The sequence below is a fragment of the Micropterus salmoides genome, unplaced genomic scaffold (assembly GCF_014851395.1).
Source record: "Micropterus salmoides isolate LMB-PRFRI ecotype aquatic unplaced genomic scaffold, ASM1485139v1 Ms_hic_scaffold_3, whole genome shotgun sequence".
Classification (NCBI taxonomy): Eukaryota; Metazoa; Chordata; class Actinopteri; order Centrarchiformes; family Centrarchidae; genus Micropterus; species Micropterus salmoides.
In genome coordinates this window covers 39,143,341-39,168,514 of record NW_024042261.1, presented here as the reverse complement: position 1 = coordinate 39,168,514, position 25,174 = coordinate 39,143,341, and the positions used below count along the sequence as shown (strand labels likewise).

The window sequence follows — 25,174 nt, the reverse complement described above, 5'->3', positions numbered from 1 at the left end:
CAGCCTCTTCTTCTCTGGAAACGAGGCTCTGAGAGTGAACCAGAACAGGAAAGCTGCAGCCTGACAGATAAACAGCCAGCTGAGAGACACAGTAAAGCTCCGAAAAGCCGAGAAGCTGCAGATTCAGCTGATGAGTCACCACCACAGACTGAAACACGCCGTCACACTCTGGTTCCAGGTTCTTCTCGTGTTTCGTTTTTAAAAACTGGCACCAAAGACTCACGGGGTTCTTTAAAGTTCAGGTTCTGAGAGGAGCCGGGTTACAGAGATAAACGTGTTACCGAGAGAACATTTGATTCGGTCTGTTTGTGAAAGCCATCCAGTCTGTGTGTGTTTCATGTTTGTGTGATGGTGATGGATCAGTGGATAAGACGCATGCCTTTGGTGTGAGAGACCCAGGTTCAACTCCCCACAGTGACGTCCACCAATGTGTCCCTGAGCAAGACACTTAACCCCTCGTTGCTCCAGAGGCGTGCGACCTCTGACATGTATAGCAATTGTAAGTCGCTTTGGATAAAAGCTAAGCTAATAACCGTCTGGTGACTTTAACGTGAACGCACACTAAACTGATGGGGACCTCAATTTCTGTCCCCACAGGTAGAGACACTTTTTCAGCGTTCAGACTTGGTTTTAAGGCTCAGGTTAGAATTAGGTTAAAGTTAGGTGTGTAGTTGTGATGGCTGAGGTTCAGTGTGTAAGTTTTAGTGACATCTAGTGGTGAGGGTTGTAGATTGCAACCAGCGGCTCACGGTGCATTCAGGTGCTCCTCAGATTTGAAGTCATGTGCTCTTAATGTGGAATCAACATGGACGCCGCTACAAAGATGTGTTGGATAAACATCAGAGCGTGTAAACAACACGGTTCACTCTACATTAGTGTTTAACGGGGGCGTTCCGAGGACGATGGGGGGCGCTGGAAGCAGTATTTTGGGGCGGGGGGGGGGGGGGGGGGGGGGCTGAGCTGCTTTTGGGGGGCGTTTGTTAGTTTGAAATTCTAAGGCAAGTTTACACCAAAGATTCACAAGAATACGAGTTTAAATGTTGAACTACTTGCAGAAAAACTGTGGTCTTGAGCGTCTTTTCTTCGGTCGCCGAGAGTTGAAAAATGTTCAACTTTGGGAAAACGTCACTGTCACTTTTCACCCAGCCGTCCAATCACTGTAGAGGAGGCGGCGGGTCAAATACCACACCGTAGCAACAGTTACTATCCTGGGGCCGTGCTTTGTCTAACCTCAGCTCTTGGACCAAACGGTGGTACTCGCCGAACTCATACGGCGAGTCCGTCCTCCCTCTCTACCTGCTTCAGCCTCCTCTTCATGCAGAGCGAGGACTCTGCTCTGTGTTGACATTTCTACATCCAGTAAAGTCAGCTAGAACTACCTGCAACCACAGAATTTATGCATCATAGCAGCCAAAGCAGTCGGACAAAAACGCCCGCTAGCGCTTCCTGCTGGGTGTTTTCAGATGGTAAAAAGACACTTAAATGTGCACACAGGTATATAAGGTTTGAAATGTTTTGACTTTGTTCTGGCCCGCCAAGTAAGAGCTTGAAAATCATTTGGCCTGATGCCAGACTTATTTAAGGTCTTATGGTTATGGATAATATTTTGCATTTCTGTCAATAGATCCTCAGAACTATTACACACTGGCCCTTGTGTCAATGAGATGTCCCCACGGGGATAGAGGAACAAACATGTGAGTGTGTTGGACTGGGAGCGGATGTTGTTCATGTTGCCAGCTCAGGACTCGCTGCTGCTGCCAGAAATAGACGCGCACACGGGAACATACCATAACAGTGAACATGTAAAGGAAAGCACCGCGCACAAGAATACTGAGGAAGCCACACACACACACACACACACACTCAGGGGTGAAGTGGGAAGTGATTCAGCGGTGTTGGTTCCATAAATACTCAGCAGCCCCGGCGGCTCACACACGCCCTGTTTTCTTCAAGAGGGTCGCAGGGCATCACGGAAGCGTCTCGACACAAACAATGGGAGCGGAAAGGACAGCGATACTGTGACGGGCAGAGCCGAGGACTCCTGGGGGTCTCTGCTGCTCGCCGCTGGGCGGGGTCCGGTCACAGCCTCACAGTATCAGAACCAGGGCGGTTCTCTGTAAAGCACGGGTCAGACCTGAAGACCAGAGACGCCTCCACGGGGGGGGGGATATGTGTGTGGTGAGAGGGACAGGTGCAACAACAATAAATAAAATAAATTAATGTAGTTCGACTGCACCAACACAGTCAGCAGGTGGCGCTGCAGCAGTGACACACAGCTCATATCAAAGAAAGGACCGCACTCCATCTTTGAGTTTTAACTTAAACCGTGTAGATTTGGAATATCGCCAGTTTTACGAAAATTGATGGCAAATTGAAAATGTGTTCACACGTTTTCTGAGTTGAGAAGCTCCATAAGTGGCGACGGGTGTCATCATAAAGCTGCAGTAACGTTAGCGGAGGCTGCACAGCAGCACAGTGGAGGTTAACCCTGTCTGCAAGGGTTAACAGGTCGACACGCATACAATCAATGATGAATGGAATAGTTAGCCAGCTAGCTCCCGTTAGCTCCCCCAGTCACACAGACCGCTGCAGCCAACGCAGCAGACGCGTCCAGCAACAGCTGAACGAGTGTTCGTGTTCGCGCCGCCGTTATTCTGTCATTAAATTCTCAGTAATGTAAAGTTTTAAATCAAGACACATCTGGCTCGTGATGTACAAAATATTCTTGGTTCGTGAAACTTAAAATCACTTTGGAACAAATAAAATATACAACAACGGTAAGAATTGAAACTTTGCTTTATTATTGTCATTAGGCTATTATAAATAAATATTTGCATGAATAGTATTAATATACTAGTGATATATATAACTATAGTAAATATTAACGCATAATGTACACTGATTACTACGTTGACACTTATCTTATTTATCGGCTCACCGTCATCACATTTTGTGCCTGGTGGCTTCTGGGACGAACCATTTATGGAAGTTCAACTTCCGTCACGTTTGTCTGCAGGCTGCAGCTGGACCCTTTTTTTAAAATGTTTCATTTGGAGATCCCTGTCACATTTCTGCATGAATGTGGACAGAAGAGAGAGAGAAAACCTCACACAGCTGAACAGACAAGTGTAGCAAAAAAGAATGCTCGCTCACATATTTACATATTCTAACATTGTTTACGCTGCCATTTGGTGACTCAATTAAAATGGGCCTGCGACCCATTTTGGGTCCCGACCCTAAGTTTGGGAAACATGGCTTTCATTCCCAGCTTGTGGGTCGGGACCCCCTGAAGTCAAATCTAAGGGCTCACAAGATGTTGACAGGTTGGGAAAGCAAAAAAAATTATTCTCCTGCATCAAATGATGTTTGTTTTTAAATTCTTATATTTAACAAATATGCTTCTTTAGATGATAAATGACGACTGGGCCGCACAAAGCTTTGTTTTAACTGGTCACAAGCCAAAAGAGGTCGTGAACCGCTGCTGTAGAAGACGTTTAGAAACGATTTATTACTGTTGGTGAAGAAACAATCTGAACATTTCTGAATGCAATCAGGGAAGTGCAGCAAGTAAGAGTGTGTGAAGGTCAAACCAAGTCTTTACTAAGACAGATCCTGGTCCACAACCAAAGACCGCACACCTAAATATAAGAAAAGCAATCTGGTGTACGCTGTTGGGGTAATGAAACAACCTCCACGCAAACGCATGGCTCGACACGAGAGGACCAACTCCTGATCAGGTTAACGACATCTGAAGGAAAACAATGGTCAAATTCTGGACTGCGAGGACAGATGTTTGAAAGACGAGTCAAAAAATCCATTTACACCAGAGTAGAGCGACCGCGTCTCAACAGGGGAGGAGGTCTGAAGCACCACTTATCTCCCACCTGCACTGCTGTGGGCTGTTGTGAGGTGTGAACACCGTTAGCATCTGTTAGCAACATGACATTTAAACACCAAATGAAGATGAAAAAGTTGCGACCTTCCAGCATCACAAAACACAAACAGGAAACCGGGAAGAGAACAAGATATCCAATCAGACGGAGGCACAAACCTCAGCCTTGACCTTCAGTATGGCTGGAGAGTCGGGGTGTGTGTGACTAATGGCTGTATAGATAATCAGCTGATGTATGTTTGCCACAGGAAACACTGAGAACAGTCAGTACGTTCAAAAATAAAAAACAGGAATCATTTAATAAAACGAGCTGACAGCTGATCGCTGACTTCCTGCTCAGACTTCATCATTGTGTCTTTATTTAACTCAAATCCACGACTCCCAACCCGATTCTGTCCGTTATGTAACGGTGTGAGTGAACGCTCGCCGACAAACTGCTGCCGCAAAACCAAATACTGTGACCAGACACACAGCCGGTGAACATGTTTGTATTTCAAAAACGTTTCCGTCACCAAATTAGACATTTTCAGATCTAAAATTAAGAATTAAATGAAGGAGTTTGGTTCATTATTTTACTGTAGGATCAACGATGACCAGCTGCTGTAATATTATATATAATATAGCACAAATAAAGCTTCTGGGCCTGTCCAAGGAGTTTACTGTAGAAATGCATTTCGTTTCTTTCCTCTTGCTAACCAAAGAATGTATAGACAAAGTTTTGGTCAACAAAACTCAAGAATTACAGTAAATTACAGAGATTGAACCATGAAAGACATGCACGCTAAAATCCATAATTCTGCCAAGTAACCATCAACAGGAACCACAGGGGCGTTCATAAGCAAATCACTTAGAGACGAGCCCCCACCCCGAGTCTCGACCCCTCCTTTCATAAATATTCATTACAATAAACCACTATAAAATCTGACATTGGCGTCCTTGTTAGTGAATTTCAACAGAAACGGTGGTGCCTCAAACACCCTGTTATGTACGCAAGCGCGCTGCATTTTCCTGCCTTTTTAACAAACTTGTGGCAGCTGATCGGCAGAGGTTTGGACTCGAGTCACCAAAATGATGAATTTAGAATCGACTTGACAAAATCAGAGCAGATTTGCGACTCGACTTTGACTTGAACAGCAACGACTCGTGACGTCACTTGGACTTGAGCCTTTTGACTCGAGCATCAACGTAGCGCGGTGCTCAATTAAACTGGAGGGTGTGGCTTCCTCCAGCAAGAGGGAACAATCGCCGACCGTCCGAAGCGCATCCGACCACTCTGCGATCGGTTCTTGTGAAATATCCCCGGTGTCTGCGTCTTCTAACGTCATAGCGATTTATAGTTTTCTCACCGCTGGTTTTATTTCAGCGTTTTTTAAGCGCTGATTCGTTTGTGATTTAAATGAATTAAATCAAAACATTTTTTGAACATTTCTCATTGACGAAAATTATATTTCGGTAATTATTATTGTTTTATTGCGCAGTCCTTGTTGCAGCCATATCCACATGTTCATAGGAGTGATTTGGTTCAACACACACACACAGATCGCCTGTGTTGTGTTTCCACTCTCAGCCTGTCTGAGAGGAGATGTGGAAGTTTACTGGAATGATAAGTGGACAGTCTGAAGTATGTGGACGGTCTGTTGTTTCCCAACATGTCTCCTGACTAACAGAGGACGTCAGTGTGACTGATCACTGATGGACGCTCACAGCTGTGGCTGGACGAATAATTGAAATTATATATTAAAAGTTATCCTGTGTTTGTCTTCAGTGAACAAACAGCTGTTTTGTTCATTCCCAGAATGTTATTGCTGAAACTCCACAGCTCTGTCAGAGAATCCCAACAATTCTGGCCTGATAATAATAACTGGAAATGATACTGTGGCTTCTAGCAGACTGGTACTTTTATTATCTTACCCACGACCACCTACGATCACGACACTTACTACTCAGCTTTTAATTGGTTTGGAAGAATTTAATAGTAGTTACACATATTTAAGGAGACTGAAGGTGGACTGGTGAGGGGTGAGCGACTGGCTAAACAAAGCCAATTTTTAAGTGACTAAAATGATTTTCACTCGGTGGTTCTGCAGCCGTCTCGTCGATTAAGGGAAATCCTTTAAGATTGTTCTGTCGGTCTCATTAAAAGAGTCCTCCAGTGATTCAGTCCCATAAAGATGTTGGACAGGTGGAGACATCTTGTTGTTTAATCTAAGAGATCCTATCTCTCCCATAATGCAACACAGCAGTGTCTTTCATTATGTTTCCTGTTCCTGAGTCAGAACTTAACTTTTCACATGTTTTATAGAAACTTTATTAACTTTCTGCTTATTCACCTTTTCTCCGATGTCACATGTGTGTTCAGTACGGAGCTGGAGTCAGGACATGGCTAACCTAGCTTAGCATGAAGACTGGAAACAGCTAGCCTGACTCTGTCCAAAGTTCAAACACACACATGGCAGCAGCTCTAAAGCTCACTGATTAACATGTTGTCTGTTTCATGTGAACACAAACACAAGATCAAAAGCTGGAACTTATTTATTCCATCCGCCCACTTCTTCCGTGCAGCGTCTCTGCCTGTAGTGTCTCTGTACAGGCACGACGCTAACACTTCAGGAAGGGCATCATCCGAAATGTTGACCTCTACAACTTTAACCCAACCTTGCACAGCAGGAAGCAGAAGAGCTGATATGATCCTTGAATTTAATGAAATAAAAGCAGATGCTTTAAAGCTACAACCAGCTGTCTCATAAACAGAAAACCTCACTTCCAAAAATATACGGCAGGTAAACTGCAGGTCCCCGAGTTCAGCAAATTTCAAAATAAGAGCGCAATACAGACAAAGAAACTCAATAAATATAATTTTATGACACAGAACTGTAATTCTCCGGCAGATTGCAGCTGCTTAGCTTGGTAGCAAGCGCCAATAAAACACCACCTGAACAAAGTAAATATTTCAGACGTCAGAAAAAAAAACAACAGCCATAAACTGATCAGAGATCAAACTGTGTTTCTAGAGAAGAATCATCACAGTAGATTATTGATGAGAGCCGAGCTGCACTGATAAAAGAACTTTAGTGGCTCCAAAGTCCCATTAGCCACCTCTCCGACACGCCTCGTCTCTCAGTTTAGACCAACACTGTCTCAGACCGGCGGGGGGAGCTGATCCATGATGATTGATTATCTGTTTTAATCATCTGCAGCAGCAGCAGCTGGGACGGACGTGGGTTACTGTGAATGTAAAGTGGTCAGGATGTGTTCAGTGTTTGTTACGTCTGTTTTACATGAAGCACAATATGAACAAAATTCAACACAAGTTTAAGACGATACGTGGTGGCGTGAAAGAAGCGGCTAACAGCTCGTATGGACTCTGACACCTCCAGCAACAGTCAACTCTGGTTTATGTTCACCACGACCACATCTCTGTCGGATATTAACCACGTTTTAAACATTAACCATCGAGGTGACAGATTACTAAACCGTCCGATCCTGTAACAACACTAAAGACAGATCGAATTCAGCTCAACAACAAGTTATGAAAATTAAATTATATTCAGTTTACAGCAGCCAACACAATATAAATCATATAACAGTCAGGACACGGAGGGCTAACAGTCAGGACACGGAGGGCTAACAGTCAGGACACGGAGGGCTAACAGTCAGGACACGGAGGGCTAACAGTCAGGACACAGAGAGCTAACAGTCAGGACACAGAGAGCTAACAGTCAGGACACAGAGAGCTAACAGTCAGGACACAGAGAGCTAACAGTCAGGACACAGAGAGCTAACAGTCAGGACACAGAGAGCTAACAGTCAGGACACAGAGAGCTAACAGTCAGGACACAGAGAGCGAACAGTCAGGACACGGAGAGCTAACAGTCAGGACACGGAGGGCTAACAGTCAGGACACAGAGGGCTAACAGTCAGGACACAGAGGGCTAACAGTCAGGACACGGAGGGCTAACAGTCAGGACACAGAGGGCTAACAGTCAGGACACAGAGGGCTAACAGTCAGGACACAGAGAGCTAACAGTCAGGACACAGAGGGCTAACAGTCAGGACACAGAGGGCTAACAGTCAGGACACAGAGGGCTAACAGTCAGGACACAGAGAGCTAACAGTCAGGACACAGAGAGCTAACAGTCAGGACACAGAGGGCTAACAGTCAGGACACAGAGGGCTAACAGTCAGGACACAGAGGGCTAACAGTCAGGACACAGAGGGCTAACAGTCAGGACACAGAGAGCTAACAGTCAGGACACAGAGAGCTAACAGTCAGGACACAGAGGGCTAACAGTCAGGACACAGAGAGCTAACAGTCAGGACACAGAGAGCTAACAGTCAGGACACAGAGGGCTAACAGTCAGGACACAGAGGGCTAACAGTCAGGACACAGAGAGCTAACAGTCAGGACACAGAGAGCTAACAGTCAGGACACAGAGAGCTAACAGTCAGGACACAGAGTGCTAACAGTCAGGACACAGAGTGCTAACAGTCAGGACACAGAGGACAGACTTCACTGTAAGATCTAGAACTAGTAACAGCAGGTTGCATAAGTTTCAGAGGAACTCAACGTGTCCTTCACAGCGGATCAAATAATCAAACTCTTCTCAGATATTACAGTCTGCTCAGAGTGAGGTCACAGTTACCCACGCTGCATCTGTCTTTCATTAAGGAGAGAAAACTGTCCTCTCAGCATCATTTGTGAGGGAAAACAGCTGTTGAGAAATATGTGATATTATCTTTTCCCCAAAGAGAGGAATGTTGAGTAAAATGGCTCCGTGGTGAAGAGCAGTTGGGACGCCGGCGAGGTCACGAGACTCACGAGCAGAACGACACAGCGATGAGAGTTCAGTTACACGTTTGAGACGACCATCAAAAGCAGTACCTCTGATTAAACTGTGTGTGATGCATGAAATTAATCAATAACTGCAGAGGTCGTGTCCTCAGAAACCTGCTGGAGGTTTAAATTCTACAAACACAGAAAACAAGAAAAATCTAATTCCTGCAGGACTCGTGGACGTCTGAGGCAATTCAGATGACTTTAACAACACCATGAACCGACGTGACACCTGATCTCACACAAACACCTGACGCTGCATCATCAGCAGGCTCACCTGTGACGTCTCCGCCACACTGTTGTTGTTTAACCTGTTTAACTAGAGAGGAGTTTATCTGACAGAAATAAGACAGACAGATCTGCTAAATATCATCAGCTCAAGGTTGTTTTTAAATATCTACTTGTGGCAAATAACTGTAGTTAAAGTTTGCTAACTAAACCACTTGATTAAACGGGCTATACGTAGTGGTTTAATTAGCTTAAAATCACCTTTTTGTGAACGTGTTGTGACCTCACATGAAAATAAACCACACGCCGGCGTTCTTACACCCAGGGCTGGGCAATAATTTAAAAATGTTAATTATCATGATATAATTTACCTCAAAAACAAAATAACTGTTAATAAACAACAACAACAATAAATGTTCAATTTAATTGATTTGAATCATGAACAAATCAGCACCTAATCTTTATATTAAGATATTTATTTTATTGAACAAAAGATTTATCTGAGATGCCTCAGATTTGTGAAGTGATCCAATGTTTGGCCTCAAGAAAAGTTTAAAACCACATTAACTTTCACTCAGGAGCAAAAATCAGCCTTTAAACTGGAACGAGATCCTGATTTGACATTTATCCTGATAATTACTGATATCAAAATTATGTGAACGTGTTGACATTTTTGGCCAGATCGCCGAGCCCTGCGTACAGACAGCATCAACACTGCAGCTGACGACATGGAGTCCACTAACATCACATGGGAAGAGATCTGCTTTGTTTAAGAAAACTACACAGAGGTTTCAGAATATTGTGATGTTGTGTTTTAGCTCAAGTTACCGTAAAAGTTCACTTAATAGCCCGGCTTTTATTTGCTAAAACCACTGAACTTATATCTGGCACCGGCCAACAGGCTGCTCTCAAAGTGTTTATTTTAACAAGTATGACTGTTACTTGTATTGAAATTATAATATTAAATTACAAATTACAAATCATTTGTAGCTCCACAGACAGCTTAGGCACCTTTATTTTGTAGGCAGCACGGTAACGAAAACAAGCATCCCCAACAACTTTAGTTTTAGGGATTACAGCTTGATTTATCTTCACTGTAGCTTCTCAGCAGCTTCTGTTCACATCCGGTTCCACTGTTGTTGTTGTTGTTAGTGTCAGAGCGCTGCTGGACTACTACTTCATATTTATATAAAAACCTGAAAACTGGACATTACTTGGAGAAAAGAAAGCGAGGAGGTTGAACTACCTGGTGAGATCAGAAAATATGTGTCTGTAACTTTATTCCAGCTGTCGTTGTACTTTACTGTGAACAGGTTAGCATAGCATAGCCCTGATCGAACCAAACTCCATTCAGAAAACAAACGGTTTAACAGCTGCGGTCCTGCTGACAGACCTGACAAAGCATGAATTCATATGTTTAACAAATCGGCATCATATTGTCGTTATTTCGGCATCAGTTTGATCTGTTTATTGGAATTTAATCACAGCAAAATGTTTACTTTGGGTTCATATAGCTGTAGTATCCGCGGCTGTGTTTATACGCTGAAAACACGTTTCTGTGAACACTCAAAATTTCCAGCGGTCAAACACGCGCGAATAAATCGAGGCAAATATTAAATTCGCTTTCAGTGTGAACACACTTTTACAGACTGAAGGAATATAAATAATCATGGGACATTCAGACTTTACGAACTGTGGAGAATCTAACAGATCTAACAATGTGTAGCATGTTTATACTGATACTATTTTTATGCTTGATGGGAGTAGCTTAGAAGCAGCTAAAGCAGCTTTTATGCATCCAAATAGCTTCTATAAAAACCAGACCAGGCGTCTGATAGAGACCTGAGTTTATTAGTCAAAATGTGTTCCCACACCAGGCCAGTAAAAAGGAATTTGCAGCTATTTGAGACTCTGCTATTAACTGAAGTTTTAACGGTAGATAACGTTAGCCTGCGAGCTAACGTTATCTGTTGCAAAATACTATAGTTGTGTTTGCCACATTACTTCACCGCAATATCCACATTACTCTCCTGTTTACCACCGGTTTTTCAAAGTTTTGATTTTAGCCTGCATGAAATGAAACAGTAGTAGTTGTTGCAATTTGAAACCTCACCACAAGAGGCCGAAGAAAACTACACACAGACCCTTAAGTTTACAGGAAACAGAACAAGTGGTTTGACTCTGGTTTCCTGTTTCACCCTCTCTGACCTCCACTATGTCACTGAAGGTCGTGAGGGACCAAACGGACCTGGACTCTTGCGGATCTGTTTACACACCTGAGCTGTTTCTCAGTCTGCGTTCTTGTGAAACGTCATCAGTCGCAGCCAAAGGTCCGCATCTAGCCAGGTACAGTCAAATACCCGGATGTGTTCTCGCTCTATCGGTGGTGAATTGTGTGGACTTCGGATAGCCAGATATCCCAGAATGCATTTCGCCGCCAAAAAGCACAAATGTCAGACGAGAAAACTCACAACTGTAACTTATAATACTGCTGTTCTTGTGTCACATATAGTAGATTTAAGTGTTTTTTTATGTGGGAAAATAGTCTTTTAAACTCCAAATATGTGGTTGATTTCTCAAGACCGAGCTGATTTAAACAATTGCTATGACGTTGCAAGTCACCATAATGTAAATCACTAAATTTTAGGGAGAAGAATTGGTTGAAGGGTTAGGGTGGGTATGGTCCTGGTAAATCTCCAGGGACAGAATGTCCTCTGAATGATGGAAAGACAAGTGTGTGTGTGTGTTTTCATGGAGGTAACCTCGGTGTCTACACTGTAAATATTATGAAGACAGACAAAGAACTAGAAGAGAAGCTAAAGACTGTTTTGATGTCAAATTATTCAGTCTTTTTACGATAAAACAACTACAATTCAGAGTTTTCAGACGTTTATTTCTGTCTCTTTTCTAATCGTCTTGTGGTTCCGTCAGATCTGAGACTCGGCTTTTCTGACTTTTAGCTTTAACAAATACTTTCTTGTCTCGCTTGTCTGATTATCAAACTAGATTAAACTGCGTCTGTTCTGTTACACGTGAAGGAAAGGAGGAGGCGTCTTTGAGTTTACAGCAGTGGATTATATCAAACGGTCGATGGACTATATTCACACGCAGGGGAGGCGTTCAGGAAATAAAGCAACAGGTTTAGACAAGGGCAGTTGTTTTCTTAATTAATTGATCAGTTGTTAGGACCAGAAATTGTGAAAAATGTCGATCATTGTTTCCCAAAGCCCAAGATGACGTCCTCAAATGTCTTCCTTTGTCCAGAACCCAAATATATTCAGTTTACTCTCACAGAGGAGCGAAACAACCCAAAATATTCACATCTGAGACGAAATTATTATTCTGAAATTATCTGTCATTAATAAAAAGGACTCAAAGCGATTAATAGATTATCAAAACAGTTAGCGATTCATTTAATAGTTGACAGCTAATCGATTAATCAACTAATTGCTGCACCTCTAATTTAGACAGAGCCTCCCTGCAGGTCGCCAACATTACAGACGGCCAACAGTAGAGGGGTCAAAGGTCAAAGGAGTTCCTGTTCAGAGCGGAGAAGAAGTTTAACAGGAAGTTAAAATGTGACGTCAGCAAAACACAGAGGCTGGTTTTCTTCATGTGCGGGTTCATTCATTCATTCTTCGGATTATTTGAGTTTATAAATCACATCCAGCGTGTTTCAGTCTGACTGAGGAGGAGGAAATAAAAAGAGGAAGGAGGGACAGATGGATAAAGAGAGAGTGAGAAGTCTTCAGGCTGTAAACTATGTAGAAACCTCGGAGAATGTGTCAGTGAACGCAGCGCTCTCTGCAGCAACACAAAGCCTCTGTGGACAGACACGTGGTCGTCATGTGACCAGCTGATGTCACACCCGAGAAGCTGGTCCGGTTTTAAGGCGCTGCAGAACCTCAGAGTCCAGATGAGGATGTCTCGTAGCTCATTTAGCTCTCTCACCCTCTTTTATTTTCTATTTAACTCTTTTAAGAGTTATCATTTCCCCGTGATGCTTTTATTTTGTATGAAATGCGCTGTACAAATAAAAATAAACGTGCCTCTCTCTGTGTCACACCTCCACATGTCGTCTCACTCTCCTGTGAGTGCAGGGTGCTAATTATATAATATATAAAATAATAAACTCTATATTGATGTCAAAATGTATCTCATCTACAATAACTAATCCTCATAAATAGCCAACATTAGAAATGATAGGGCGGGTTATCAGCTAGCTAAAGTCGTTTTAAGTAAAGAAAAATGCTCATTACGAAACTTGGAAAGTTAAGTATTAAACGAGCGAGATAGTTAACTTTACATTAACCTCCTGTGTCTCCATTAGCTCGTTGTGTGACGCGCTGGACTTTAACGAGCAGCTGCGAGGCACACAGACAAGTTCAACTAACGTCAAGGTAGGTCAGTGTGGTCAGTACAAAAGTAACAATTACAGTAATGTTTTTCTTTTTGCTGTAACACAGTAAAACAATGCATTCCTAAAGAAAAACGCGCATTTTAACTCTAAATTAAGTGGTGTTTTGTTTTTTTAATAATTCACCAACACTGAGAAACATTTCAGAAGCAGGAAAACAAGTCAAAGAGTGACGTTATTTCCTGTTGCAGGAATCTGACGGCCGAGATTGTAATCAGGGTGCAAACTACGGGGGAGCTCCCCTGATGGATCATGGGTAAATAGATTTCTATAGGCTGTGTGCAGAGATGGGGACTCGAGTTTGAGACTCGGACGCCGACTTAAGTCGCACACACAGTGACTCCAGACTCGACTTGAGACTCGTCCTCGAGGTGCGGGACTCATGAACGATGTTTATTTTTAGGAAGCGTCTGATGAGCGTGCTGTTATTCCCTCCCTGCGTTACCTGTAACCTGCATACGTAACACGTAGCATCAGCTGCGCGCGGCCGCACGTGAGAGAGGACAACAAACAGCTGCTGAAACTTTGGCTTTAAAACTTCATACAACAAGACCCAAACAAAGAAACGCTGAACGCAAAATAGGTTAGTGAACATGCTTAACTCAGCCAGAGACGTTTTATAGAGGAGACACGCCACTCAATCACATCCTCATTATAACTCTGAGGAAAGCCCCTAACGGCAAAGATGGTGGTTATCCCGCCCCTCCCGCTAGAAAGCCGACCGTCTGCTTTTAACAGCGAAAGCGGGAAACATATTTCAGCCAATCGTGTGGTCTGCTTTACTTTTACTGCGCATGCGCGGAAGTGGTGACGCAAGAAATATATCCGGGCAGGAAAAACACTTTTTAAACCTTATTCAGCGCTTTTTATCAGATTTTACTGCCGATTCTAGTCATGTAGTTTTTGTGTCCGGGTGGCCTGTGAAAGTGCAGCTCTGGCTCTCTCCACATTCACTCAGACAGGAGCCTGGTCCTGTTAGTCCGAAGTAGCTGCCCGGAGGCGTTGCCAAGATGGCAGCCGAGTGGCATGACTTGCCTAAAAGGACTTTGGCTCAGCATCTAACGTTAGCTTGCTTCTTGCTTTTAGCTACGACCTACGGGAGGTCAACTCGGACTGTCGTTCATTATGCAAAGACGAATCAGCGTTTGTTTACTAGCCAAACTTGTGGCGGTCAATTAATCATTTACGTCCCGCTGGCTGCAAACAGGTTCCAGGTTTATTGTTGATCATGTAACATTACAGTTTCATTTAGTCTACCTTGACGGGTTCATCCTAAATTATTTTTCAGGTTTCAGTCTGAAAAAGTGGTTTTGGAAAAGAAAGGACGGAGGTGACCGGAGGAGGTCAGTGAAGCTAATTAGTGATGCAAACTCGTCCTTTAAGCTGATGAGGAGACGTTTCTTTTTGGATTTTAATGTGCAAATAAAATGCACCTCTGAAGGGAGGAGGTTTCTCATGTTGCCAATTTTTTATATTAATGTCTACAGATAAATGTCAGAAGCTGTAAAATGAAGACACAAAAGGCAAACATGATTCTGAGGTCATATTAACAGGGTTTCAAGGGGTGATGCCCAAAACATGCTGAGCTATCAATATAAAATCACTGAGGAGCAACAGAACGACCATCAAATCTAAAGGTTGTCGTTCATCCAGCAGGCTGATCTTTGGCTGTTGGTTATTTATTATCTGCTCCAGCTTTTCCAACTATTTGTTGTAAAAACAGCCCAATGAGATGTGAAATTACATATTTTTCCTTGGAAAAGGTAAAATCCTCCTTCAAACTGGTTGAATAATTTAATTGTACGTCTTTGCTGAGCGAGAGTTTCGTGCATAAGGAATTAAAGGCCTGTCCCAAATCATCAGCAAGGTGAGTTCAGAGATCGGAGGAAATAAAAGCTGGGCTACTAACTGAAGTTTTATGGTTCATAAAATATAATGGCAGCGATCAAAATCTCCTCAGGTAATTGAAAAAGTTCTGCACCATTTCAGGTACTGTTGGTAGATCAGACAGGTGTCCCTGATCTACCTGTGTTAGGTAGTCTGGAGGAGGGAGACAGTAAGGGGCGGTGTGCAGCGTGTTTTACTGCGGTGATCTAAATCCACTCGGTCTGAATCTGCACGACTGAAGTCTGAGAAACAAGAGAGTCGGTTAATCTCTGATATTTCCTGCTGCCTCAAACGCAGCGTCAAAGTCACTCAGAGACAAAACTTCTGCAGAGTCAGCCTTTATTAAAAAGCTCCTCTGCAGGATGAGACCCGACAGCCTTTAGACCGAAGCTCCAACCTCTGACCTTCAGAACTCCAATGATCCAGATTCCTGAACCAGATCAAACTCCCACAGACACAAATCAAACATATCCTGCTGCACACGCTGTCCTGAGCTGAATCATAATACAAATCATTATTTTCACATTGGTTTTATCATTTGAGTCATTTTTTTTTAAACAAAAACGCCACAATTTTCCAGTTTCACCTTCTGAAACACAAGACTTTGCTGCTTTTCTGTGTTTTAACTGTTGATATAATTTATTGATGTGTATTAATATTACAGAATGTATTGGTATTTAGGTTATGTCTTGGACCATTGAAAGTGTCACCTTGGGCTTTGGAAAAGACCATTTAAACTTACATTTCATAAACTATTAATTGATTAAAAAGCAATAATTGTTTTTGCAGCTCTCGCGTTTTCCCTCTTTAAAAAAACTAAAGTCATCACTTTGGAGAAGCTGCTCTGAAACACTGAGAGTCTGCTTCAAACTCCTCAGACATCCAGTAACTGTTTTATATTTTAACCTGGAAGCAGCCTGACGAGCTTCAGCTTAAACTGCGTTCATCACAGCCGGCGGTGTTTTACTCACAGCTGGGAGTCATTGTGGCGGATCAGCGGCTCAAACTGTCTGCAGAACCCGGGCTGAAGCGTCTGAGCGGCGGGCACAGAGTCAGGTCTTCACGGAGAGACGCGGAGCTCCGATCAAGCCTGAGAGGATCCAGCTCTGCACAGACCAGCTGCTCAAATGACCAGAAAGGACTCAACCAGAGACTGAGGTCTGCAGGGAGCGACGCGCTGTGCTGCCTTCAGGTGCGGTGGGAAATGAGAGCGGCGCAGAGAAGGTCAAAGCGGGGGGGGGTTTATTTAAGGTGGTTCAGCTGGAATTGGACATTTAAGCTTTTCCTTGTTTTGCTGTTTGAATAGACAGAATCAGTACATTATTTTTTAAACCCTCGTGAAAATAAAACTTTATTGATAGAGAGCAATTTACACAAACCATTTTCAGTATTTCTCAGCATGTGTTCACTCTTCACTGAAGGTGTCTCTGATATGAACGCAGTATTCTAGTAATATTATATAATATTATACATTTAAATGACTCGCCCCGTAAGTCATCAGTGTGTGCAATTTAATTCAACATGTGCAATAAATCCATGTCTGTTTACAGTATTATTAACATTACTGATTATTTTTTAGTCTGTTTTGTCAGTTCATACAGTAGTGGTGGTGGTGATGGTGCAGTGGATAAGATGCCTCTGGTTTAGGAGACATCCACCAATGTGTCCCAAGACATTTAAAGAGGTCATATTCTGCTAATTTTCATTTCTTATTTAGATGTTGCACCAGAACAGGTTTACATGATAAAGTTTTTGTCACATTGCTGCAGCTCCTCTTTCCAGCCTGTGTTGAAGGCTTCGTTTTAGCTATGGAGTGATACATCTTGTCTCTAAATGATCTTTGTTGGGAGTTGCACATGCTCAGTTCCTAGTTAAGGACTACTAGCCAATCAGAAGCAGAGAAGGGCGGGTCAGCGAGAAGCCGGTAAACCGCTCGGGTTCAGCCGTACGTGTTGCCGACCAGCTCGGCAACACGGACTGGAGCGACTTTATGTCCACTGACTGCCTGGAGGGTAGCTAGTGTTTGGAAGGGAGAGGAGAGCTGTGTGCTGCAGCTCGCTGTTTCTGAGGGCGTGTCGGAGTCGCCGCTTGGCGAGCGCTATATGAGGCGCGTTTAGCTTTCATCCCTGTGACGTCACAGGGATGAAAGCTAAACGGCTGGACTACAAACGAGCTGTTTTCAGTTCAGAGCAGAGTTTTCTGTGGGAGATGGGAACTCCCTTTGGGCTTTTTCACTTTGCAAACCTGTTACATGCACAAAAAAGGTATAAACTCAATAAAGGAGAGGGCAAAAGCCAAAAGTAAGTAACTCCAGAGGCCTGTGACGTCTGACATATATAACAGTTGTAAGTCGCTTTGGGTAAAAGCATCGGCTGAATGACTAATTCTGATTTCTCAATCCCTTTGTTAGCTGGATGTAACGTTTGTTCTTTTGCTCACTTGTCCTTGTACAGTCTGAATAACAATAAAGTTATTTTGAATGATGCACCAATAGACAAGATGGATGAAGAAGCCAGAGGAGCCACGCTGCCAAACCTGCTACAGGTTCAGGAAGCTTTTAAATGTAAGAAAAAAAATAAACGAATGACTCAAACTTTGTTTTTTATTTAAACCGTTTCAGCAGGTTTGATTAAAGACCTGCACCGTCCTCCTCTGACTCCATTATGTTGTTTAAGTGGACACCCGAGAGTGCTTTATGGCCTTGTACCAACACAGGGTCCCCTCTGGGTCCAGGTCTGGTTAAAGTCACACCCTCTCTTTTTAATTTTCAATGTCAAACTTGTTCTGTTTCATTTCCCCACGCAGAGAAGAATCTGTCACTTTTCATTCAGCGGGGACGTTATTAAACGTGTGTGTGGATTCCTGCAGCCGAGAGTCATCGGTCAGCTGATCAACACACACACAAGAGCAAACACAATGACCACGCACACACTAACCCCGCCACTCTGAGTCACTGACGGCCATTTACTTCCATCTGAACCAGACAAAGTGTTTTCTGATCTGAGGTCAGCATCAGCAGGACGACTTCATCTAAAACAGTTCGCTGCTGGAAACCAGTTTTATGAGCGCCCCCCCCCCCCCCCCGGCTGTTAAGTGAGAGACCAACATGGCTGCCTGTACGACTCACAGAGGTCATCAGGTCCATTAAATCACAGAGGACATGTAGAGGTCTCACCTTCCCTCCTTCTCTGATCCCAGATCAGGACGCTGCTCCATGAGGGAGTTCTGCAGTGACCCTTTGGTGGTTGGTGACCCTGACCGACCAACAGAAAGACCAACATGTTGTAAATCTCTCATTTCAGGCTGATGAAGGTGAACGTTGACACGCCTAAACACTCCAGGGTTTTCAGAACTTAACAGACAGAACGAACCGATGTTTAATATTTGAATCTGAAGAGCGCACACGCCAGCCAGCCCGTTCCCCCCCCCCGACTCGTCACATGTGACCCATCGGCGTCAGTGTGTAACGCGGTGGGGGAAGCCCTGTAGCGTCGGGTTTTGACGGTAAGACTGAGTAGGTCTTAACTTAAACCTCCTCGTCAGACTGCTCACTTTCTACATTCCCCTTGTTCTGGCCTCCTGGTTCTGACAAAGTCCTGGTTCCACAGTTCAACATTTTTTATACAGCCTATAGATCCTTCTTGATCTCTGGGGAGGACAGATCTGACAGCGTGTCAGACACTGACCGGACCGACCAACTACCAGCTAAAAGCTAAAAACACTCCAAGTACAACTAATTTTGTAATTAGCTCCAAACACTGGCAGCTTTCTCGCTTTATGAAAGGTACGGAGCAGATTTTATCCGCCACTGAGCAGGAAAGTTGGTGACAGACACGAGACAGAAAGACGGTATGACCTGTTTCTGAAAAGCCACGGCCCGACACGCCGCTGCTTCCTGTAAAGCCGGACCGCTATGTGAAAGCACACATGGTTGCGGGATAAAGCTGCAAACGTTTGTTCAGTATGAAGAAGCGATTGCGACATAAAAGCGGCCGCACTCTCACTCTCCCCTCCCGACTCCTGTCGCCTGACGCACACCCCTACAAATCTACGCCAATCAAACACAAGTAACATGAAAAGAACATAAACAACAACCAATGAACGCCTCTAATCTGCGTGTTACATGATACTGAATACCTGGGTACATCGGGGACCAATTTAAGTGCGACACACAACCAACAAGAACGCCGGTCTGCTGCTAATTACCATCACATGAAAATCATATGCTGAATATATTTACCCGCCAACGTGGCTGGTAGCCTTCCAACATTTGGTCGCCAAACTGAAAATCCACCCACATTTGGCGGGTGTTAATTTCCATCCCTGGTCTTCAGCATGTGTCCATATGTAAGATAAGATCAACTTTATTGTCCCCTGAGAGAAATTTGCATGTTTAAACAGACTGAACTCAACAGGAGAAAAGTCAGCGAGGACGTTAAAGCTTAGAAAAGAAAATACACGTCTGTTACTTGATTCCAGCTAACAGTGTCCTTTACTGTGAAATAAGTTAGCGTAGCCCTGATCGAGCCAAACTCCATTCAGAAAATGAACATTTTAAAAGTTGTTTGCTTGTCATCCTGCTGACAGACCTGACAAAGCAGGACTTAATATGTTTAACAAATCAGCATCACTTTGATTCGTTTATTGCAGCTAAATCACAGCAAAATGTTTATTTTGGGTTCATCCAGTTTCTCTGCTCTCTGCTGAGGTTTGCTGCATCTCTTTACTTACAAACCTTTAAAAAGAATAGTTTCAACAATTTCTTTATTGGGAACGTTTGAGTTGTGAAAGTGTTGGGAGAAAGTTGCATATAGCTGAGTCAGCGCGCAGTAAAATAGGGTGTTTGTGGTTTCGTGGGGTCAGTGGGTCAGAGAAAGAGAAGTCGACTCGCTCAGAAGTCTGAGTGAGGCTTTTATTTTGCTGCCGTCGCTGGTTTCACATGCAGGCGGCTCAGAGTCAGAAACGAAACACAAAACTGTGAATGTGCAGGAAAAGAGAAATCGTTAGAGGTCATATTCTGCTCATTTTCAGGTTCATAGTTTTATTTAGTGGTTGTACCAGAACAGGTTTACATGGACACCATATTTCTGTCAGACTGTACATTGCTGCAGCTCCTCTTTTCACCCTGTGTGTCGAACGCTGCGTTTTAGCTGCCGAGTGAAGCATCTCACTTCTATTCGATCTTTGCTGCACATGAGCAGTAGGTAAGGACTACTAGCCAATCAGAAGCAGAGTAGGGTGGGTCATGACAAGCAGGGTAGCGTGATCAAAACAAAACCACTTCAAGCCTGATTTATTCGTCTGCATCAGGTCGAGCGTTTATACTTTCTGCAAAAGACACCGCCAAGCGCCCGCTGTGTTGACCTCCGCCAGCCGAGACTTCCTGTTTAGCCCTAAACTAACTTCAATGGGGGTAAAATAATAATCCTGTGGCTCTTCCAAACTTTTCAAACGTTATCGCCTGAATGGATCAAACTCTGATGGTGAAACGGGTCATTTTGCGGGTTTTGATGCTCATACACTGTGGGCGCACAGCGGCTGATTTCGCTAGTAAAATTGACATCAAAGCACGGAGCATTTCCTGTCGGCGTGGAGGAAATGTGACGCTACCAAGCCGACCAAACACAGTTCTTGCAGTCGCCGCAATGTGTGCTTACATTTTTGGGGAGGTGCGCGCCAGTCGTAGATTCAACACAGATGTATAAATCCACTCCCGACTCGTCACATACTGACGCTTGGTCAAGGCCCTTTAGCGTCGCTTTTAGACGTTTAGGGCTCCGCAGTCAAGTTAGCAACGCTTAGCAACAACAAATATGAAATGTCCGGTTAGACTTTCAAAACATCGCAATTTTGAAACGGCGCGTTATTAAAGTCGTGAAATGTTGCAGTTTGGTTAGTTTTAGGAAAAGATCCTGGTTTGTGTTAAAATAACTACGTACGTTAGTTAACACGTCACTTGTGTAATTTACACAATTTACGTAACTCGCCCAACTTCGATTAAAAGAATTAATGTTGACTTTTTGTTTCATACGGGACACAAACCCCGGTGTCCTGGTTCAAAGCTCCATCCACCTCCTTACTCTATTCTGTTAAATATCATATACCTGCATTTACGTCACAAAATGACGCTCCAGGGTTTCCCTGACACCCCTAAAATGGACCGTACCATTTCCTAACCTGGACGTTAGCTGAACATCTTGTCTGCTGGCAGCTGCTCCAGTCCAGACGCTGCAGGTTAATGTCAGCAGTTAGATATCTAGCTGCTTTAATACACTAAAGTTCCCACCTTCAGAGGTTCATAATTAGTATTTATTTTACTTTAAATGAGTCACCTGATGTTAGCTGATAGCCACCCTGTCAGTTCATATTTTCTGTAACTGTTAGCCAACACTGGTGCTCAGGCAGGAGCAGTGAACTGAGGATTAGCTACTGCAGATCCACATTTTGACATCGAGACAGAGTTTATTATTTCAAGTATTCTGTGAGTCTTTCTACAATAAGCATGATGTTTGTTTCCACTCTGAGATTCAGGAGGTTTTTCCTGCCCAGGTAAATGTTTAAGTCCAGGTTTGTTACTTTAAATGTGTTCACTTTTATTTATGTAGCGCCAATTCATAACAAAAGGCTTCTCGCTGCACTTTTTATACAGAGCAGGTCCAGACAGGACTCTGTTTGATATCATTTACAGAGACCCAAAGACTCCCCAGCAGTGTGTGACAGCTGCTTTACTGATGTTTCATTCAGTCAGCATCAAACACTGAACCTCTTGAAATGATAAGAATTAGAGATGATCATGCAGCCCGTCTTCGGTTCTGGTTCAGCACTGTGTGGGTCTGTTCTGAGCGGTCCTGATGGTCTGCTGTTGTGGGTCTGACCCGCTGACAGTTTTGCTGTAGAATACTTGGTGACCTCTGAAGTTGTCGTGCGGTTCGGGGCCCCATCAACTGGTGGAATGAATCTGATTTATCAGCATCTACAGACGCACATTAGTTAAATAAGCAGGGATATTCTAAGCTTTGTCAGATTTTAGTTTACTGAAGCCCGTCTGCGCTGGACTGGGTTTTCTTTTGGACCTGAAACAAATAGTTGGGCCCCCGCCCTGGTTGTCAGTGTATGATTCGCACCCTGGTTAGGTTTAGGAAAAGATGACGTTAGTTACATGGCTTAATTAAAAAGAATCAATGTTGACTTTTCATTTCACATGGGAAACCAACACCGGTCTCCTGTCCGGTTCCTGACCGCCTCCTTACTCAGACTACTTTTAGCATTCCCGTAAAACACTGAGATCCGAATTCTTGGCATTCAACTGGAGTACAGCTGGAGACACCGGACGGTCCAGGACAGGAATCATTTTGTCTGCTCTGAATATAAATTCTGATTTATGATGTGAACGTTGTTGTAAAGAATAAATGTGATCTCGAAGCTGAACCTCAGAGCCAAAGTGAGCAGCCGCTCCGTCATCGCAGGAAACACACAAGGACGCGCTGACACCCCCCCGTTTCCATCACTTAGGAGGACTTTGCGTCGACTTCCATTCATTCCCTGGAGATCAATCTTGACCTTAAACCAAGTCTTCACCTGCAGGTTAACATACGGGGGACCAACCTGAGGGCGAGGAAGAGCTGCTGCAGGATGTGTGACTTTTTCCCCACTAACAGAGTTCACTTGCGTTTACTGGCTGGTTATTTGTCTCTAGTGGTCGCTGAGTTGTTTTTACTTTATTTGGCACAACCAGCCTTTTTTTAAGCCTTTATAGTATTATAAATAAATCCACTTTAATTGTTAATGCCGCTCTTTGGTTGTGTTTCTGCCATTTAATTGCTTATTAAGGTGTCCAGACTGGACCCTGATCCTTCTCAGAAGAGCTGTTACAACAACCATCACAATAGAAAGTAAACTCAGTGCGTCTTTACTCCCCTGCAGCAGAGTCGCAGACATCAGCCCAAAGATCGGTACGTGATGTCACCGTCACAGGAAGCGTTTCACATACAGGTCCGTGTGTGGCGGTGGCGTCTCTCACTGATCCTTCAGAAACGCTTGAGGAAATGTAGCGTGTGTGGACGCTACCGCGCTACTCGGCCAATAAAATAGCTTTGTTACTAACGAACAGCGCCGCTGCTGCCCAACGCTGGATATTTACATGGCATGCTTTCTTTTAGTGCAAATAAAACTTTTCTCAGGGTTGGTTCAGAAAGTTTTCTTACAAATGCTGTCAGAAAGTGGTGCGGACACGTCCCCAGCGTCCCCAGCGTCCATGACACCTATGCACGTCACTGTACTACATTATACTTCATATTGTGGATTTGCGCACATTCCTTGGTGAATATTTTATACGTTCCTGCACAAATTGAACCTCTCTTTCATATGAAAACAGATTTCAGCTCCTGCTGTCTGTCCCCAGAAACCTGATATAACACAAGACAACAACATAATAATAAATATTATTTAAGTGTCAGTAGATGATAGATCTCAACATTTCTTTATTTTTAATTAAACATTGATTCTGTTCAACTTGGGATCATCAAGTTTGATTAATGTGTCTTATTTATTAACTCGATATTAAATCAAACACTTTTCACACAATTATTATCTCCTGATTTGGTGAACGTTGTGTTTGTTTGTCGTACTCTTCAGGAGGAAAAACCAGGACAGTCAGCATTTAATGAAACTTAACTTTATTAAACTAACTGTGTCCTGCACATCCTGGACACGACAGGCCGATTATTTTTCAAAACTGTGTCAAGAAGCCTTCTTTTTGGAATCAAGACGTCATCACTGGAATCCTGTCTGCAGTAAAACGAGTGGTCAGGATGTAGAAGTCCTTGAGTCATACAAGGACTTGGGCACTATTGTTGCTGTGTCATAAAAGCCAGAAGCGCCTTTTTTTGTCTCAGGAAGCCGGTGAAACTCGCCGCTGAAAGGCGCCTGATGACAGAAACGTTAGCGAGACCCTCTCTCTTGTATCTGTTGGCTTGCTCCTCTCAGTCTTCACAGGTCCTCGACAGAAAAGTCTGTCTGATCAATAAAGCAAACAGCTGCTAAAGAAAGCAGATTCAGAGTTTCAGACGCTGCCTTCAGGTTCCCAAAACCATCAGAAACAAACACTCGACACGCCGACCACGCTGGTAAATCTCACCTTTATTTTAGCTGGATGAGGCAGCTGAAATATCTGACTCATGGTTTTCATAGTTTGTGCACAACATGTGACTTAGTGATTTAGCAGGCTGTTACCTCCAGGTTTGTTCTTTGTGCTGAGAGGCTCTCGCACGCTTTCAGGCTGTTAAGCTGTTGAACCAGCAGCAGACCGGTGGATTTACAGGCCGGTGACGTCGAGTGGATGATTACAGAGCTACAGCGGTCAGGACACGTGTAGGCCAGTACTCACATATATTCTGTGTTTTCACTTCCTGTTTGATATTGTGTGTGTGTTTTGTAGTTTCTGCGTGTTAAACCAACTCTGAGGATAAACTCTGCTCTGCTTGAATGCCTGATAATTTTCTTCCTCTCTGTAATGAACCAGCTCCACCTGAACCGGACCAGCGTCTGAGCTGTATTTCCAAATTAAAAACAACTAAATTATCCTTTATTTAAACAGGAAATGTCCCATTGAGTCCTGTATAAACGTCCTCTTCACTTGGGTCGCACTCTTTAAAATTAAAGTAGCTTACCTTTTTCTTCTGTTCCTGTAGAAGTAAATAATAATCCAGGACTTCGCTTCAGGGCCGTCACATCTCTGAGTGTGTGTTTCAGTCAGTCCAGGTCTGGACCCGGTCGCCGCTCAGTCGCTGTCCTGGTTTTGTCCTCTGCTCTGTTAGAAGGGTTCTACTGGGTTCTGCTCCCTGTGGTTCTGTTCTGACTCTACTGGTTTTCTACTGGTCTCCTCTCGCTCCTCGTTGAGCTCTGGGAGCTCTGCTTT

The 25,174-nt window shown here is 43.7% G+C and overlaps 1 protein-coding gene across 2 annotated transcripts in view; it reads right to left on the bottom strand.

Annotated features, from left to right (window-relative positions):
• Positions 1-25,174, bottom strand: part of LOC119882591 (tumor necrosis factor alpha-induced protein 2-like) — a 63,909-nt gene extending 38,735 nt beyond the window's left edge. Inside the window, exon 1 of one of the 2 annotated variants that reach the window (XM_038692688.1) lies at positions 24,927-25,174. The gene's annotated coding sequence lies outside the window, so the exon portion shown is untranslated. Of the gene's footprint in view, positions 1-16,229; positions 16,408-24,926 lie in introns of those variants that run through there. The other variant, XM_038692689.1, reaches the window with a different exon arrangement.